We start from the raw sequence: 16199 nt of genomic DNA, 5'->3' as shown, positions 1-16199 counted from the left end.
AAAGCAAAATTAGCATGATTGTGTGAAAGGTGTTGTAAATCATCCTGATCCACATCATTGAGCAAAGAGCATTTAGTTATTCCGGAGTTGTTAAAGATTTTATCTACCCAAGTGAAAATTCAATTAGTACTAGCTCCAGCTTATATAAAACTAAGGATTTTCAACTGTGGGAAAATACTCTTTGTGTGTGTGAATACCACCTTGTGCCACTTTGATAAATTACTATAATTAACTGTATCCTACGCAAGCTAAACAAAATTTACTGAACTGTTGTTGTATAAAAGGGATATCTTCTCTTCCCTTGTTTGGGAGATTACTCTAATCTATACATGATACTGCCTCAAATATCATGCTTTTTATGCTGAGGTTTGAAAATATCTACACAGCTCTAGCTAGCACCTGTAAAACTCAGTTGGTTTTCATCACAATCCACCTTTTCCCCTCTGGGTGTAGAGACATCAGCTATGGGCTTCACTATGATTCAATTAAATGTGCTATGTTTAATTAGCTAGCTGGGGAAACACTGCAAGCAGAACCAAGTTGGAACATCCTGATAGCTTAGCCAAAGGGCTGGGTTATTTTGGGAAGGGAAGAGGAAGGTGGAACAGGCAAGGAATGGAAGGGAAGGAAATTTCTGCTCACTGCTCCCTGGCACATACTCTTTGCTTCAGCCACAGGTCCCTCCTTTTCAGGCACACCTGGCTCTGCCTCCCTCTCCCACCCAAATCTTACCTTGACTTCAAGGCTAACCCCGTCTTCCTTTCAGAAGTTTTCCAAAGAGATTTGGAAGTCTATTTTGCTTGCAAATGTTTGCTGGGCATGCCAAGTTCTCTCCCCTGATTTATCAACATATCTCTTTATGGGTTCTTTGACCTTTTCTCCTTCTTCACCCTCCATGGGGTCTAATTCTCAATAAGGGAACACCACAGAAATTGGCAGGACTTTTGCTGGAATGGTCCAGTTTCATCCTGAACTTCATCATATCAACTGTCCAAGTCTCAACTCTGAGCAAAACTCTGGGAACAAGGTCATTCAGAACCAGAGTTTGTCTAGTGGGTTGGGTCATTTTGGAAAGATTTTTCAAGTAATTTTTAGCAGCACGATATCTGCTATAATTAGCTAACACTTGCTGCATGCCTATTTCAAAGAGCCTTGTGTGAATTATCTTCTTTATCTGTATCGGGATGATGGGGGATGGGATTCTTATTCCCAATTTACCAAAACTGAGGCTCAGAGAGTAAATAAGCTTGCTCAAGGTCATGTAGCTAGAAAGAATTAGAATAGAGCTCAGGGAGAGACGTATGGTTACCAGTTTATTAGAGGGCATGATAAAGGATACAGATGAAGATATACATAGGGTGAGATGTGGGAAGGTCCTGAGTGCAAGAGCTTCTGTCCCCAAGGGGCTGGGGTAAATCACCTTCCCGGTGTGGGTGTGTTTGCCACTGTGGCAGCTCTGAGAACCTCACACTGTTGGGATTTCCTCATGTAGGCATGATTGATTTCCAGTCTCTCTGCTCTAGAGAATTGTTGGGGATGTGGTGGGCTGAAGATCCCAAGCTTTTAATCATGGCTTGATCTTTTTGGGGACCAGCTCCCATCTAAGAGCTCACCAGAGTAGCCTCAGTAGAACAAATGATGCTCCTAATACTCTTATCACTTAGGAAATGACAAGGTTTTGGGGAGTGCTGCATCAGGAACTGGAAACAGAGACCAATGTATATATTTTCTATTATCTCACAATACACGTAATAAAATGCTTCCCAGCCATTCAAATTCATCATCATATAATAAAACATTTCACATTAGGAGAATGCTTATAAACCTCCAGTATGTATGGATATCCCTAGGCCATTATGCTATGAACCCATTAGTTACTATCTTCACTTTATAGATGAGGAGACTAAAGCCCAGACAAGTTAAATAACATCTCTGAAATTCCACCACAGGTCAGCATGGGGACAAAGAATGAAGACCAAAGTCTACACTACACCTTTGTTTTCTTTGCCAGTTTTCTGCGTGTGTTTTTCCAAGTGAAACTTTTGATGTGTCATTGGTCTCTGTCCAGAGGTTTTTACTTCCATACATGGTGATTTTAAGAGAGTGGGGGAGACAAGAGAGCCTGCAAACCCGACTTCATTAGAACTCCAGGAATGATGACCTGGTTGTTCTTTCAAAGGGCCAGTAGGCAGTACCAAGCTGGAAACCCAGCAGGACTTCTAATTTGTCAACAGAACACAGCACAGCCTCGAGGGGTAGCCCTGGGGGAAGAGGATTATAAATGGAAAGAAAGAACTAGGCAAAACTGAAGGACAAGAGGAAAAACTGAAGGACAAGAGGAACTTGCTCGGTGGCCTCTTATGCAGCAGAACAAAAGGAGTTAAGGAATTTAGTTCAGAAATACAAAGGAATTACTGCTCTCAGTGTGGGAAAGGATGGGTGGTAACCCATGTCCTGGGATGGCTGAATCACCCCCAAACGACCACCAACCTTCTGTCCCAATGGCTCCAGGGTCAGGCAGCCACTGGCTCTGGAGGAACTTATTCTAACAGCCTCTCATATCATCAACAAATATTAATTAAGCACCGAATCACCATTGAACCCCTGCCAGGCCCTGCACTAGACGCTAGGGCAGTGAGATGACTGACATTGACTTTGTCCCTCCTCTGGGGGCACCAAAAGTCCAGTGGGGATTACAGGTGCTCAACAATTCCTCGCATGGGTAAATAAATATAACTTACAGTGTCTACTGTGGGTTGAATTGTCATCCCCCAAATTCATCTTTCGAAGTTCTAACCTCCTGTCCCGAGGACCACAGAATGTGACTTTATTTGGAGGTAGGGTCTTTACAGAGGTAATCAAGTTAAAGTGAGCTCATTGGGGTGCACCCTCCTCCAGTATGACTGATGGCCTTATACAAAAGGGAAATGCGGACACAGAGATGGGCACAGAAGGATGAGGGCGTGAAGAGACAAAGTGGAGAAGACCATCTCCAAGCCGAGGAGAGAGACCGGAACATGTCTTTCCCTCATAGCCGCCCAAGAGACCAACCCTGCTGGCCCCTCCATCTTGGCCTTCCAGTCTGCAGAAGTGTGAGGTGATCTGTTTGGGTTGCTTTGTTGTGGCAGCCCTGGCAAGTGAACATAATGTCATGAAAGATAAACATGCTCTGAGAGAAAATAATGGGAAGCATGAAGGGAAACATAGTATAGATTTGGGGATTCATAAAGGGCTCCCTGAGGAGGTGATGTTTGAAGCCCCAGTTGCCCCTGATGCCTCTCTCATGCCTTCCCTGACTACAGCACCCTTGCTCACTGTACCCCTCCTTGCTGTTCTTGGAACATAGTGGAGATGCTTCTACCTCAAGGCCTTCACTCTGCATAGAATGCTCCCCACCCCACCCCAGATATTCTTTGACTAATTTTCTCACCTCCTTCAACTGTTGGCTCACCATCAACTTCTCAATGAGGCCTACTCTCGCCATGCCCTCCCTCCTTAAAATGGCAACTTGTCCATTACCACCTCTTACCTCTTATCCCAGAACTCCACTCCTCCTTTCTTTGCTACAACTTTCGTTTTATTCTGGAATGCTTACTCGTTTATTATGTTCATTCTTTTTTTTTTTTTTTTTAAGATTTTATTTATTTATTTGGCACAGAGAGAGAGGTCACAACTAGGCAGAGAGGCAGGCAGAGAGAGAGGAGGAAGCAGACTCCCTGCTCAGCAGAGAGCCCGATGCGGGGCTTGATCCTAGGACCCTGAGATCATGACCTGAGCTGAAGGACAAGGCTTAACCCACTAAGCCACTCAGGCACCCCTATTAAGTTCATTCTTTACAGTGTTTATCTCTGGCTAAATTTGAAGTTCAAGAGTAATGTTTTTTTGTCTGTTTTGTTCACTGGTTTGTTTCCCAAGCACCCAGAACAGTGCCTGGCAAGGAGCAGGTATGAGACAATGCACTATTGTTGAATATATGAATAAGGCCTGCGAAGAGTCAGGAAGAGTGTTTGAGGCAGAGGGATCTAATGCTTATTGGCTCCGAGGCAAGAAAGAGCCCGTGATGCTCATGGATCAGAAGGAAGAGTGGGTAGCCGAGTGGAATGTGGTGGAAGGGGAGGACAGAGGGTGTGGGTAGGAGCCCGATCTTTGAACATCTCTGATTCTTAGGAATTTTTATCCTTATCCTTCGTTGTGATCCGTCTCCTTACAGATGCTAGCCCTGGTCTTAGTTCTTTCCCTTGAAGTAACATCAAGAAATCTTTTAATTTGTGGAGGCCCATCAGATATTTGAGGTTGGGTATCATGATGACCCTCCACCTCTGAGTTTTCTTAAGGTTAATGGTTCCAATTGCTTCGGCAAGAATATCTTTAAAAACAAAAACCAACCAAACAAAAAGCCTTTCTAAATACAAGTTTATTTCTTGCTCACATGAAGTTTAATTCAGTGTTTTTGATGAGTGGGGGGCTTGTCCCCAAGCAGTAATTCAGAGATCCAGCTTCTTCTGTCTTGTGGCTCTGCGTTCTATGACAAATGACCTCTGTGGTCCCTGTGGAAGGAGAAAGAGCATGAAGGATTGCACATGGGAGATTTTTAGGGACCACGCCTGGCCATACAAGGGTGGCTTTTGAATCTCTTCATAGTCAAGTGATTCCCTTGGGCTTATGCATTGATTAGTCAGTATTTCTTGGAAAATGTCATTTTCAGAACTGAGTGTGGTACCCAGGAGTGGTCTGAATTGGGTAGTACCAGGAGGAGAGGCTGTTGTAACGTCGATACTATACTCTCAGTCCTCAGGACCTGGGGTTGTGTCGGGAGTCTACCTCCTGTCCCTCCCTCTGCCTCTCTGCCTGCTCAGAGTTTCTTGGAACCTGCCTCAGGAAGGGACATCTTCCTTTCCAGCCCTGCCCTGGCCTCTCCCACAGATTTATAGGTGATGTATCGCTGTACTTCTAGCATGCGCTTCAGAATCGGACAGGCCTGGGTTGGAGTTTTGGCCCCTTTTCTCTTCCTCTTCTTTTTTTAAAAATTTCTTTTCAGTGTTCCAGAATTCATTGTTTATGCACCACACCCAGTGCTCCATGCAATACCCACTACCAGGCTCACCCAACGTTCCACCCGCCACCCCTTCAAAACCCTCAGATTGTTTTTCAGAGTCTATAGTCTCTCATGATTCATCTCCTCCTCCAATTTCCCTCAACTCCCTTCTCCTCTCCATCTCCCCATGTCCTTTGTGTTATGTCTTATGCTGCACAAATAAGTGAAACCATATGATAATTGACTCTCTCTGCTGGACTTATGTCACTCAGCATAATCTCTTCCAGTCCCGTCCATGTTGATACCAAAGTTGGGTATTCATCCTTTCTGATGGAGGCATAATACTCCATAGTGTATATGGACCACATCTTCCTTATCCACTCATCCATTGAAGGGCGTCTTGGTTCTTTCCACAGTTTGGCGACCGTGGCCATTGCTGCTATGAACATTGGGGTACAGATCCTGGCCCCTTTTCTTACCAGCTGCATGACCTTGAGCAAATGTCTTCAACTTTTTAAACCACCGTCTCCTCCCATGTAAAAGGAAGATGATGATGATGATGATACAGGATTTCTGTGAAGAGTCAGTGAGGTAATTGACTTAAAGTGCTGAGCAGAGATCCTGGCACATGATAAGTGCTCAGTAAGTAGTGGCTAATAACGATGACCAGAAGGAACAACTTTCTCCTGCAGCCAAATGGACCGACTCCATATTTTTCAAATAGTTTTTGTTTCCTCCCTCTTTCTGTTTGTTGCCAGTTTCCCATTATCCACGCCGTCTTCCCTCTCCTCTCAGTTGCCTAACGCCTCGGATTCCCAAGTGGACTTCCTAGCTTCCCAACTCAGAATGGCTCTCTGCCATAGCTCCTCCTTTTGAGAAATGAACAAGAATAGACACTGAAGAATTAGGGGGTAAATACACGGCGCAGGCTATTCCTGAACCCCTCTCTCCTCCGATCTAGAAGCTGCTGGAAATGTTTTATTCATGAGGCTGATCTCAGGCTCCCCCCCCCCCCCTTCCTCTGTTGCAAACCCAAGACTCCCAGAGAACAGCCAGCACGATTTTAACGCCTGACAGGCTGTTGCGGCGTATATTTGGCGAGTCATTTTCGGTTTTCCAAAGCTAATTAGAGACGGATAAATTTAAATGGTTGTGGAAGCCAACAACAAAACATTATGTCCTCATTAGCTGAAATAATGCTGTGGCTTCCCCTCTCCTATGAAGGATCCTGACTCAGAAAAATGACCCTTCGGCTGAAGGGCTCGCTGGAGCTTGGTGCTTACGGGCTCCTGCCCGCTCGTGTCAGCCATCCCCTCCTGAGCCACGTTTGGGGACATCGCCGCGGTGGCGTGGGATTGGCCCTGGAGGGAGGAGTGACTCCATGGAAATTGGCAAGGGCTACAAATCAGGGCTCCGCCCCCAGCTGCTGGTTAAACATTGACCGACACACCACTGCTCAGGCTGCCTGAGAGGGCCTGGGTCCAGCTACCCCTGAGGCTTACACATATAAACCACCAAGTGCCAGGCATTCTTTTGAATAATAAAGTGTTTTTGGAAATAACTTTCGCTCCCGGGGCTCGGGTGAGGATGGCAGAGAACTTCTCTTTGGGGGAAGAGACGGGGAAGTGGGGGCAGAGGGCGGGGCTGGCAGTTTCCATGGCAACATGGGTTGGGCGTAGGGGTGTGGGGGGTCATTGGTAAAGCAGCATTTCTCGAATTGTAGGTGCAAGTGATTCACCTGGCCATCGTGTGAAAACGCAGATTTGGATTCAGTAAACCTGGGGTGGTGGCTGAGAGCCTTCATTTCTAGCGGGTGCCGCACCATTCCGCCAGGAACCAAGCTGAGAGCAGACAGAGGAATCGAAAACTTTGAGAAGACTCATCAAATGACGAATCCACTGAACCCCCAGGACTGGTGCTCTCTTGCCCCAGCCTCAGCCTTGCCAGTCTAGCGGGAGAAAGGGTGCTTTACCTGGTGAGGCGCCATTGCAGGATTACGCAGAGCTGGATTCAAATCTCATTTCTCCCAGATCGTATGACTTCAGCAAATTGCTGACCTTTCCTGGGCCTGTTTTCCAAGCTATAAAATGGGACTGTTACCTCGTGGGAGGATTGTGTAGATTAAGGGAGAGGAGACAGTAGAGTTTACTGCAGCCTTTGATATGAAGTGGGCATCCCACAATTGCAACCTGCTCTCTCCCCCACTTCCTGATCAGTCACAAGCGGAAGGTCAAAATTTTTTCTTTAGCAAGCAAACCACCTTTTAACTCCAAAATACCATTTTTAAGTTATGAAAGTTAAAATTGCTTTTGCATCATTGCAAATTTTTTCTTTTTAAATTCTAGAAAATAAAGATACCCATGTTCTCTCCGTCCAACAATTGCACAGTTAACATTTTGGTGTATTTCTTGCCAGACTTTTTATATGTATTATATTTTATAAATATAGATTTTATAAAAAATGGAATTATCATCAACATATTGTCTTGTCATCTGCTTTTTAATTTAAAAATACAGGTTTCCTCTGCTATCCAAAAGTTCCCTTTATACCAATTCACTTTTACAAAAGAAGTACACGAGTACCTATTTTCTCTGAAATAAATCCAAAGAGAATTTTTTCCTTCTATGATATGGTGATTATGTCTTCACTGTACACCATTTCCCTTTAGTAAGGAAAGGTTTCATAAAAACACTCTATTTGCAGATATTGGGGGAACCTGCATACCATCCATAGGTTCCAGGTATATAGGCAGAGGTGACTATTATTATTTATGTTGAAAGTAGCCTTCTAAAGACATGACTGGAGACCAAATCCACCTGCTGGATTCAGTTTACCTTTTAGGAAGGCACGTGCCAAGCTGAGAGGAACTGTTCTGGAGTCTTCCTCTTGTTTTCTACATGAGCCTGGGTCTCCAAACACCTCAGTGGGATCTAGAATGAAGGAGGCCAAAGGTTAGCCATGTCCTGGACATGAGGAAGCCCTAGCCAGCCAAGTCTGGGGGGAGAGCAGGATCCCCCTCTGGGAGACACCAAAATCAGGTTCTGATCCCAGGACACTCAGAGGGAGAAGCATCCAGGACATCTGCTGTCATGGATCTGCAGACGGAGTCATGGAGTGAGAAGTACTGAGTGAAGAAGGCCTGGAAGCAGGAGATGATGAGTTCAACTCTCTGCAACCTCTCTTCCTGGAAGGAACCCCAAAGGCTTTACCAGGTCTCCTTGAGAATGGCTCTACATGACCTTGTCATTCTGGAAGCTCCTCTGGGGAGGAAGGCATTCATTTCCCCATTTATCCTTTCATCAGAGAGTCTTTATCAGAGAGTCTACTGCATGCCAGACCCTTCTCTCAGTCCCAGAATGTTACGGTGAACAGGATGCCAGGATCCCTCCACTCACACAGGGGCGCAGGGAAGTCGGGAGGCAGATGCACTTCAGTGAAAACCAGGATAACGTCGGCTGGCAATGAGTGCAAAGAAGGGAAGGCAACAGGGTGACGTCGGGGAGAAGGACCCGGCTATTCAGACAGGGAAGCAGGACAGGCTTCTGCCTGGAGGAGGAGGAGGCATTTCAGTGGATACCTGGATGTGAGGATTTCTTCTGAATCAAAGTCTGCCCTTCCTTCTAGAAGGAGCTACATCGCTAGAAACACCTCCTTTTGGCAGGAGCAAGGCCTTCACATGTTCCACCCTCCACGGTGGTGGTGTGCCCTTTAGACACTCTGTCGTATCACATTGACTGATTTGCGGATGTTGAACCAACCTTGCAGCCCTGGAATAAATCCCACTTGATCGTGGTGAATGATCTTTTTAATGTACTGTTGAATCCTATTGGCTAGTATTTTGTTGAGTATTTTCGCATCTGTGTTCATCAAGGATATCGGTCTATAGCTCTCTTTTTTGGTGGGATCCTTGTCTGGTTTTGGGATCAAGGTGATGCTGGCCTCATAAAATGAGTTTGGAAGTTTTCCTTCCATTTCTATTTTTTGGAACAGTTTCAGGAGAATAGGAATTAGTTCTTCTTTAAATGTTTGGTAGAATTCCCCCGGGAAGCCGTCTGGCCCTGGGCTTTTGTTTGTTTGGAGATTTTTAATGACCGTTTCAATCTCCTTACTGGTTATGGGTCTGTTCAGGCTTTCTATTTCTTCCTGGTTCAGTTGTGGTAGTTTATATGTTTCTAGGAATACATCCATTTCTTCCAGATTGTCAAATTTATTGCCGTAGAGTTGCTCATAGTATGTTCTTATAATAGTTTGTCTTCTCTTCCTTAGACAAGTGTCTCCAGTGATTTCAGCTATTGTCACGTGACCCAATTTAGCTTTGTTCAAATACTTTTTAATCATAATTGGTTACTGATTAATAGATAGATAGATAAATAGAGATCTTAAATCTGGTGCCCAGAATGCAACATTGTATATGACTAGCATAAAGGGATCCTATTATGCCCTTTGTACTGGACTCAACATTTTTATTCATTCAGCCAAAGTAGTATGAACCTTTTTTTGGTGGGGTGGGGGGTTGGGTGCATTACATTGTTTTCTTAATTAAGCTTGCAGTCAAATAAATCACCCAAGTCCTTTATATATCTTGTAACTGGTGCCATGGAATTTTGGACGGTATATGCAGAAGCTTACATTTATGTATATTAAATTCAGTCCTGTTATTTTTGGCCTAATTCTTCAAACCAGTCTGGGTATTTTTGTCTCCTGGTTCTGTCAGTCAGTATTTTTTTTTTTTTATTCTTTCAGCAATTTACCAGGGAGGCTAAGTGAGCTACAGCTCAGGTAAGAGATGATGTGGTTTGGCCTAATGGTGGTAGGAATGGTAACAGAATGATGAGGATGGATTCAGGATATATTTAGAAGTTGAACTGATGGGTTGGAGGGAGAAAAGAAAAGAGAGGAACCAAGAATAATTCCTGGGTTTAGGGGCTAAGCATTGGTACCAATACAATATCACTAATAAGTAAGAATGTTATAGACTGAAAGTTTGTGTCCCTTCCAAATTCATATGTTGAAACTTTATTCCCCAGTGTGTTCTTGCTAGAAACTGAGGTCTTTGGGAGATGATTCACATTAAATGAAAGCATGAAGATGGGGTCCTCCTGGAAAGATTAGTGCCCTTGTAAGAGTCACGGAGAGCTTGCTTCCTCTCTGCTCTCTGCCAGGTGAGGCTACAACAGGAAGTTGGCAGTCTACAGTCTGGAAGAGGGCCCTCACCAGAAACGGATCAAGTGGTCCCCTGATCATGGACTTCCAGCTTCCAGAACCATGAGAAAATAAGTGCCTATTTATAAGCCACCCAGCATATGACACTTTGTCCTAGCAGCCCGAACAAAGACTATTGTGTCGGGGGCATATTTGTAAAGAAAAATTATTTCAGTTGGGGGATTATAGTAATTTTTATTTTCTTCTTCCTATTCTAACTCCAAGGTTTAAAACAGTGTTATTTGGGGACAAGAAAGAGAAGCCTGTGAATGTTAGCTCTGATTACCGAATTCAGAACAAGACATGGAGGATGAAGCAAGAGTAGCACTGTATATATAGAGTGGGACCAATATTTTCTCTTACACCAGACTATAGAAACCAGATCTGTATTCCTTGCAAATGCAGAGACTCAGAGGTGACCCTATTGAGCCTCAGAATTTTCTGACGGGAGTAGAAATGAAAGATGTTCCCAGCCTCATTCAGCTTTTATCAAATATAAGAACCAGAGGGCATGATCCAAGCTAAGGAAGGATTGAGCCCCAAGGAGCTGTGGATGAGTGTGTTAACCAGGGAGCAGTTAATCCTTGGAATAGACTTATAGAGGGTAACAATAAAACACATAAATGCTTTTAAAATAGATTCTATATTTAGAAAATAGAGAGCCGGGACACAGGCATCATTTTTATTGCCAGGTTCTAGCTTCTGGTTTGCTTTAGGATCTTTGCCAAGAGATTTTCCCTATAGTCACAGAATCCAGTATATTAACTGGAAGGGACTTCAAGATCCTTCTTGTGCAGGGCGTTTAGCAGGACCGCATATCAGAATCATCTGGCAAGTTCCCCCCCCCCCCCAACACTTATTTATTCCAGAGTTTTACTGCCTTAGATTTTCCTGTTGGGTTGGGCACATCATTTTGGAAAGTTGCCCAGGTCATTCGATCATACTGTCCATCAAGGAGCTCGGATCTGGTGGAACCTCCTCATTATACAGATGAAGAAACTGAGGCTTGGAGACATTAAGAGATTTGTTCAATGGCTCACAGAGAAGGACAGCAATTACTCTATGAGTCATTTTCCTCAGTGGAAAAAATACAATAAAATGAGACTATTTAGTCTCCTTATGCCACGCTTGAGAGACTAAACCTTAAACAATGAGCACTTAGCTACCAGAGTAATATTTGCAGAGCTGAAATACATAGAATTGAGTGAATAAGTAAGAAGCAGGATGAGATTTAAATAAATCAAATGCATTCATATAAATTAAAATAACATAGTTATGTTTTACAGATGAAGAAATGAAAAAACCCTGAGAGAGGCACATCTTGATTGATGACAAGAATGTGCTGTGAATGGAAGTTTGAGATTTTCAGTTCTCTGCATTTCAAAGATTTAAACAACAACAAATCTGTAATCAATAGATGAGTGAATAAACCAAAGGTATACGTATTGAACAGAATATCTTTCAGCCATAAAAAGGAATGAAATTTCATACATGCTACCACATGGATGAACCTTGAAGACATTCTACTAAGTGGAGTGAGCCAGACATAAAAGGACAAATACTGTATGATTCCACTTAAAAATGGCAAATTTTATGATACATATATTTTTCCACAATTAAAAAGTTAATAATATACCATAAACCACTGAATTGTACACTTTAAATGGGTAAATTATATGATATGTGAATTGTATTTCAATAAAGCTGTTTGTTAAAAAGCTTACCGATAAAATTTCCCTTCTCCTTTAGGTCCTTCTTTGGAAAAAAATGGAAGAATTTAAGAGGAAGGGAAATAACACTTCCTCAGCCAGGCACTGTGATAGCTATGGCAATTGCCTTCTCTTCTCTAAAGTTCCATGAAATGTTTTGGGTGAGGTTTTTTGTGTTGGACATTTTGGGCGTCTTGACATTTTCCTGGCAGTGGAAGGATTTGACAAGGTCTGAGAGCTGGGAATTTGTTACATAATTAGTACCTATTAATAAATACTTTCATTTGGTGTCTACTTAGCACAGGACATTGTTGTCTATGCTATTTGCACAAAAGTGTGAACAAGTCTGCTTTCCTTCCATTTAGATTTTGGCAAGCAGTGACTTCAGCACAAGGACGGTGTGTGCTATAGAGAAGATTTGAGTTTTATGCAACAAGGGCATTTGAAAAATGCAGTTGGGAAGGAACAGATACTTGAAGAGTCATCCCTTAATTATGCTGAAAATTTCAGAAGCTCCCCGCAAGTTTCTTATAGCCGTTCCATTTCCTACTTTCCATCCTGGAACCTAAGTTTAGAAGAGAACTGTTAATCTCTCAGACCTCTGGTCTCTGGAGAAAGCAAGTAAATTTGATAACTTCTATTTTTTAATTGGCAAGACAAGTTTAAGTGAGCTCTTTCAGCTTTGAAAATAAGTTTTGATTTGTATAGGTTAAGATCAGCTCCTGCTTCATTTAAACTTTTTTCATCCGATCTTAATTATATCCATGTGTCTTGCAGAGTCCCATCTTCTGGTCTTGTGGAATTATCATTCCAGCCAAAAGTGTGGGTGAGGACTGCCATTCCTAGTGACTGACAAAAGGAGTATTTGTCCTACTGCCTTGCCCAGTGATAAGCTAGGGGCCCAGCCACTCAGGGTCATTTGCATGCATAGTGGACCATTTCATTAAGAATTTCATTAAGATGGTAATGTTTAATGTTTCCTGGGAAAAATGGGTTTTGGGCTTGTTCAATTATATAATTAAAGTCAGAGAATTAGGGGAGATTGCAAACTGCTCGCATAATGTGGGCAAGCATAATGATAAAACTTGTAAATAAGTTCTGAAGAGTCAACCTCTGCACGAATCCTGATGCTGAATCAGATTAGGAGGGTAGGCATGTGGAAAATGTGGGCTGAAAAGTTCACTGGAGTTTAACTCTGGTGTCTACTAGCTGAGATCCTTGTTCTCTGCACCTCACAGGGAGACAGATGGTAGAGCAGAGTCAGTGCTGGGGGCTGGCTGTTTAGGTTCCAGAAAGTTTCAGGAACACACTTCTTCTCTTTTTCTAGAAGCAATAATTTCCCATGTAGGAATGAAAACCAGTGGCATAGGTTTATAAAAATTTTAAACTTGTGGCCAGGGTCCTCTAATAGTGTTTTCCTTTCTTGCTTCTGAGGTGACATTTCCTTAAGCCTATACAATGGGAAGTTTCACCATTTTGAAAGAATTAAGAAAGCTGTTTCTGACCTTTCTTCCAATCTTTTACAGTTACTTTTTTCTAGGGCAGGAAAAGTGATTTAGTAGTTTAGGGAGGTCCAAACTAACTTTCCTAGAGTTGGGGAGGTGGGAACATTTAAAATTGTAGTACTTTATGTGATTTATATGCAATTATGGACATATTTCTGTTTCTTTAAGAGTATTCCCTGAGCCATGTATGTCCACAGAGGTTCCAGCTCTCCCCTTTCTCTTCCTTTCCACTATTCCTCCAACAATAAGAGAATTCCTTTTACTTTTTTATGCACAGCAGTTAGGTGTGCTCCAGCTTCTGCTTCTCACCTTGGTCCAAAGTGTTTGTCCAAAGTGTTTTAAGTAGAGAACTTTAGGGCTCTAGAGTAACATAAAAAGGCTGTACATGGATCTGATTTTCTGCATGTTAGGTTTTCTTGACCTTTAGTATGTGGGACATGTCGTGGGAGTCAAAACAGAGAATTGAGAGAATCAGCCAGACCCCTGCTTAGGTCCTTGTTCTCCACTTCTTACTATTTACCACCAAGTTCCCTCCATATATGTGAATATGAAGGTGATATTTTATCTTGTATGGGATTAAATGAAATAATGTATGTAAAGCACATGGCAGAGTAATCGATATTTCAACAAATTGTTCTTGTGATTACATTCTCAACAAGGCTTACATAAAAAAGAACGAGATTGCCTCTTCCCATTGTGCCCTTTCTCAGAGCCCTCCTGGTTTCAACCTCCTCCCATTGCCAGGACAAGGGGTTTAAACTGAGAGGAGCTGAATTGTCACTAGGATCCTTGGCGCCAAGGCAGGGGTATTCATCTTGTCCAGTATTCATTTTGTCCAGTAAGCTCTTGGCCTTCAGATTGATGTTGATACAAGTGGTATTTCTTTGAGACTACCTCTTCTGAAAAGAGTCTACTATTAGAGTATGAGATACAAAAGTTGTGTAGATGCTTCATAAGTTACAAGGAAAAGATGACAAATAGTCTAAAACAACAAACATGGAGGTCTAAATGCAGTAACATTTAGAAATATATAAGCATAGGAATGACATCAGCAAGACGGCAGAATAGAAGTTTCCTGGTTCTAGTTCCCTCACAAAAATATGGATTAGTGACTATTTACAAAAAAGAATGCCTTTGCAGAAAGCCCTAGAACCCCAGGAGTGAGGCTGAGATACTGAGAAAAGCTGGACTGAAAGGTAAGAAGAGCAGTTTCACTTTGACTAGCCATGGCTCTTGTGCCAGACCAGCACAGAACCACACTGAAAGAGTTTTCTTGGGTCTACATTTTCTCTGGTGGGGAAAAGAAAGCCTGAGACAGACATCAGCTTCCTCAGTGTTCTGGAGCACTTACAGTAAACGCTGGGGGACTTGTCAGGGCTAGACCACTGGGGCAGCTAGGAACAAAGAAGGAGGTGGGACTCACATAGACTAGTGCTAAGATCTTGGGGTTGTGACACCTCCTTGCCTGGGACTTCAGTTGGCCAGATAGCCCAGCCAGTAGCTCTGTCCACTTATGGTGCTAAGCCATTCACCCCATCTGACTGTGGAGCATGGCCAATAGTTCTGTCTGTCTGGAGTTCTCAACCAGCATGTGGTCCCAGCTGAGCAGAAACAAACCAGCAGCCCTGATGAACTGTCAAACCCAGCCTGTGGCCCCACCCAACCTCGATGACTAGGAAACCTTGCCTGTGGCCCATCCAATCACAAAGTCTAGTTAGTACCATTGTCTACCTGGGGAGCATAGCCTGTAGCCCCTGGCAAGGGCAATTTAAGGGCACATACAGCAACTCCTCCTGATTACAGAGCCATTTTGTGACCCATCTGATAGCAGAGTCCAGCCAGTTACAGTGCTCACCCAGAGAGTCCAGTTAGCATCCCTACCCACTCATGAAGCTCAACCAGCAAACCTGCCCAGCTATAGAATCCAGCCAGTTGCCTCACTGATCCTCAAACCTGGGCAGTGGCTCTACCCCATAGAGACCCTTGTCATAAGCCCTATCTTCCTGTGGATACTACTAATCACCTGTTTAGAAACCCAGGCTGAGTGACTGGTGAAGGACTTTCCCTGCCTAAGACCAGGAGAGCTGATCACTCCTTCAAATGTAGAGACACCAAATCGTGAATGATCAGAGAAACAAAAAACTACCAAAAGAAACTAATAACATTCCAATAACTGACCCTAAAGAAATGAATATGCATGAACTGACTGAAAAAGAATTCAGAAAAAGTCCTCTTAAAGAGGACTTTTAGTAAACCACAAAACAATACACAGAACTAAACAAAGTTAGAAAAACAACACCTAAACAAATAAAATTCAACAGAAAAATAGAAACCATAAAAAACCCCAAGCATAAATTTTAGAGCTGAAGAATACCATTGAACTGAAAAATTCAATAAGGATTTCAACAACAGACTTGATCAATCAGAAGAAGGAATCAATGAAATCAAAGGCAAGTCATTTGAAATTATCTGGTCAGAGAAGCAAAAAGAAAAAAAAATAAAGAAAGGAAGAACAAGACTGAAGAAAGCCTATCAGATTTATGGTGAATCATGCAGTGAAACAATTATGCATTATGAGAATTCCATAAGGAGAACGGGAAGAAAGTCTATCTAGAAAAATAATGGCTGAAACTCTCTAAATTTGGAGAGAGATATGAACATGCAAGTATATGAGATGCAAAAAACCCTGAATATATTGAACCCCAAAAGGGCCTCTTTAAGACATGTAATTGAAATGTAAAATATCAA

At 42.8% G+C, this 16199-nt stretch overlaps 1 long non-coding RNA gene across 2 annotated transcripts in view; it reads left to right on the top strand.

Moving 5' to 3' along the window:
• Positions 1-16199, top strand: part of LOC309861830 — a 159408-nt gene that overhangs the window by 60559 nt on the left and 82650 nt on the right. The window contains exons 3-4 of one of the 2 annotated variants that reach the window (XR_014310225.1): positions 5452-5626; positions 6759-7439. The exons of the other annotated variant lie outside the window; for it this stretch is intronic. This is a non-coding gene — a long non-coding RNA (uncharacterized lncRNA). Of the gene's footprint in view, positions 1-5451; positions 5627-6758; positions 7440-16199 lie in introns of those variants that run through there. 2 annotated transcript variants of the gene reach the window in all.

This window comes from Mustela nivalis (genome assembly GCF_964662115.1).
Source record: "Mustela nivalis genome assembly, chromosome: 3".
Taxonomy (NCBI): Eukaryota; Metazoa; Chordata; class Mammalia; order Carnivora; family Mustelidae; genus Mustela; species Mustela nivalis.
The sequence above is the reverse complement of the archived record's forward strand: the minus strand, read 5'-3'. Positions and strand labels throughout refer to the sequence as shown.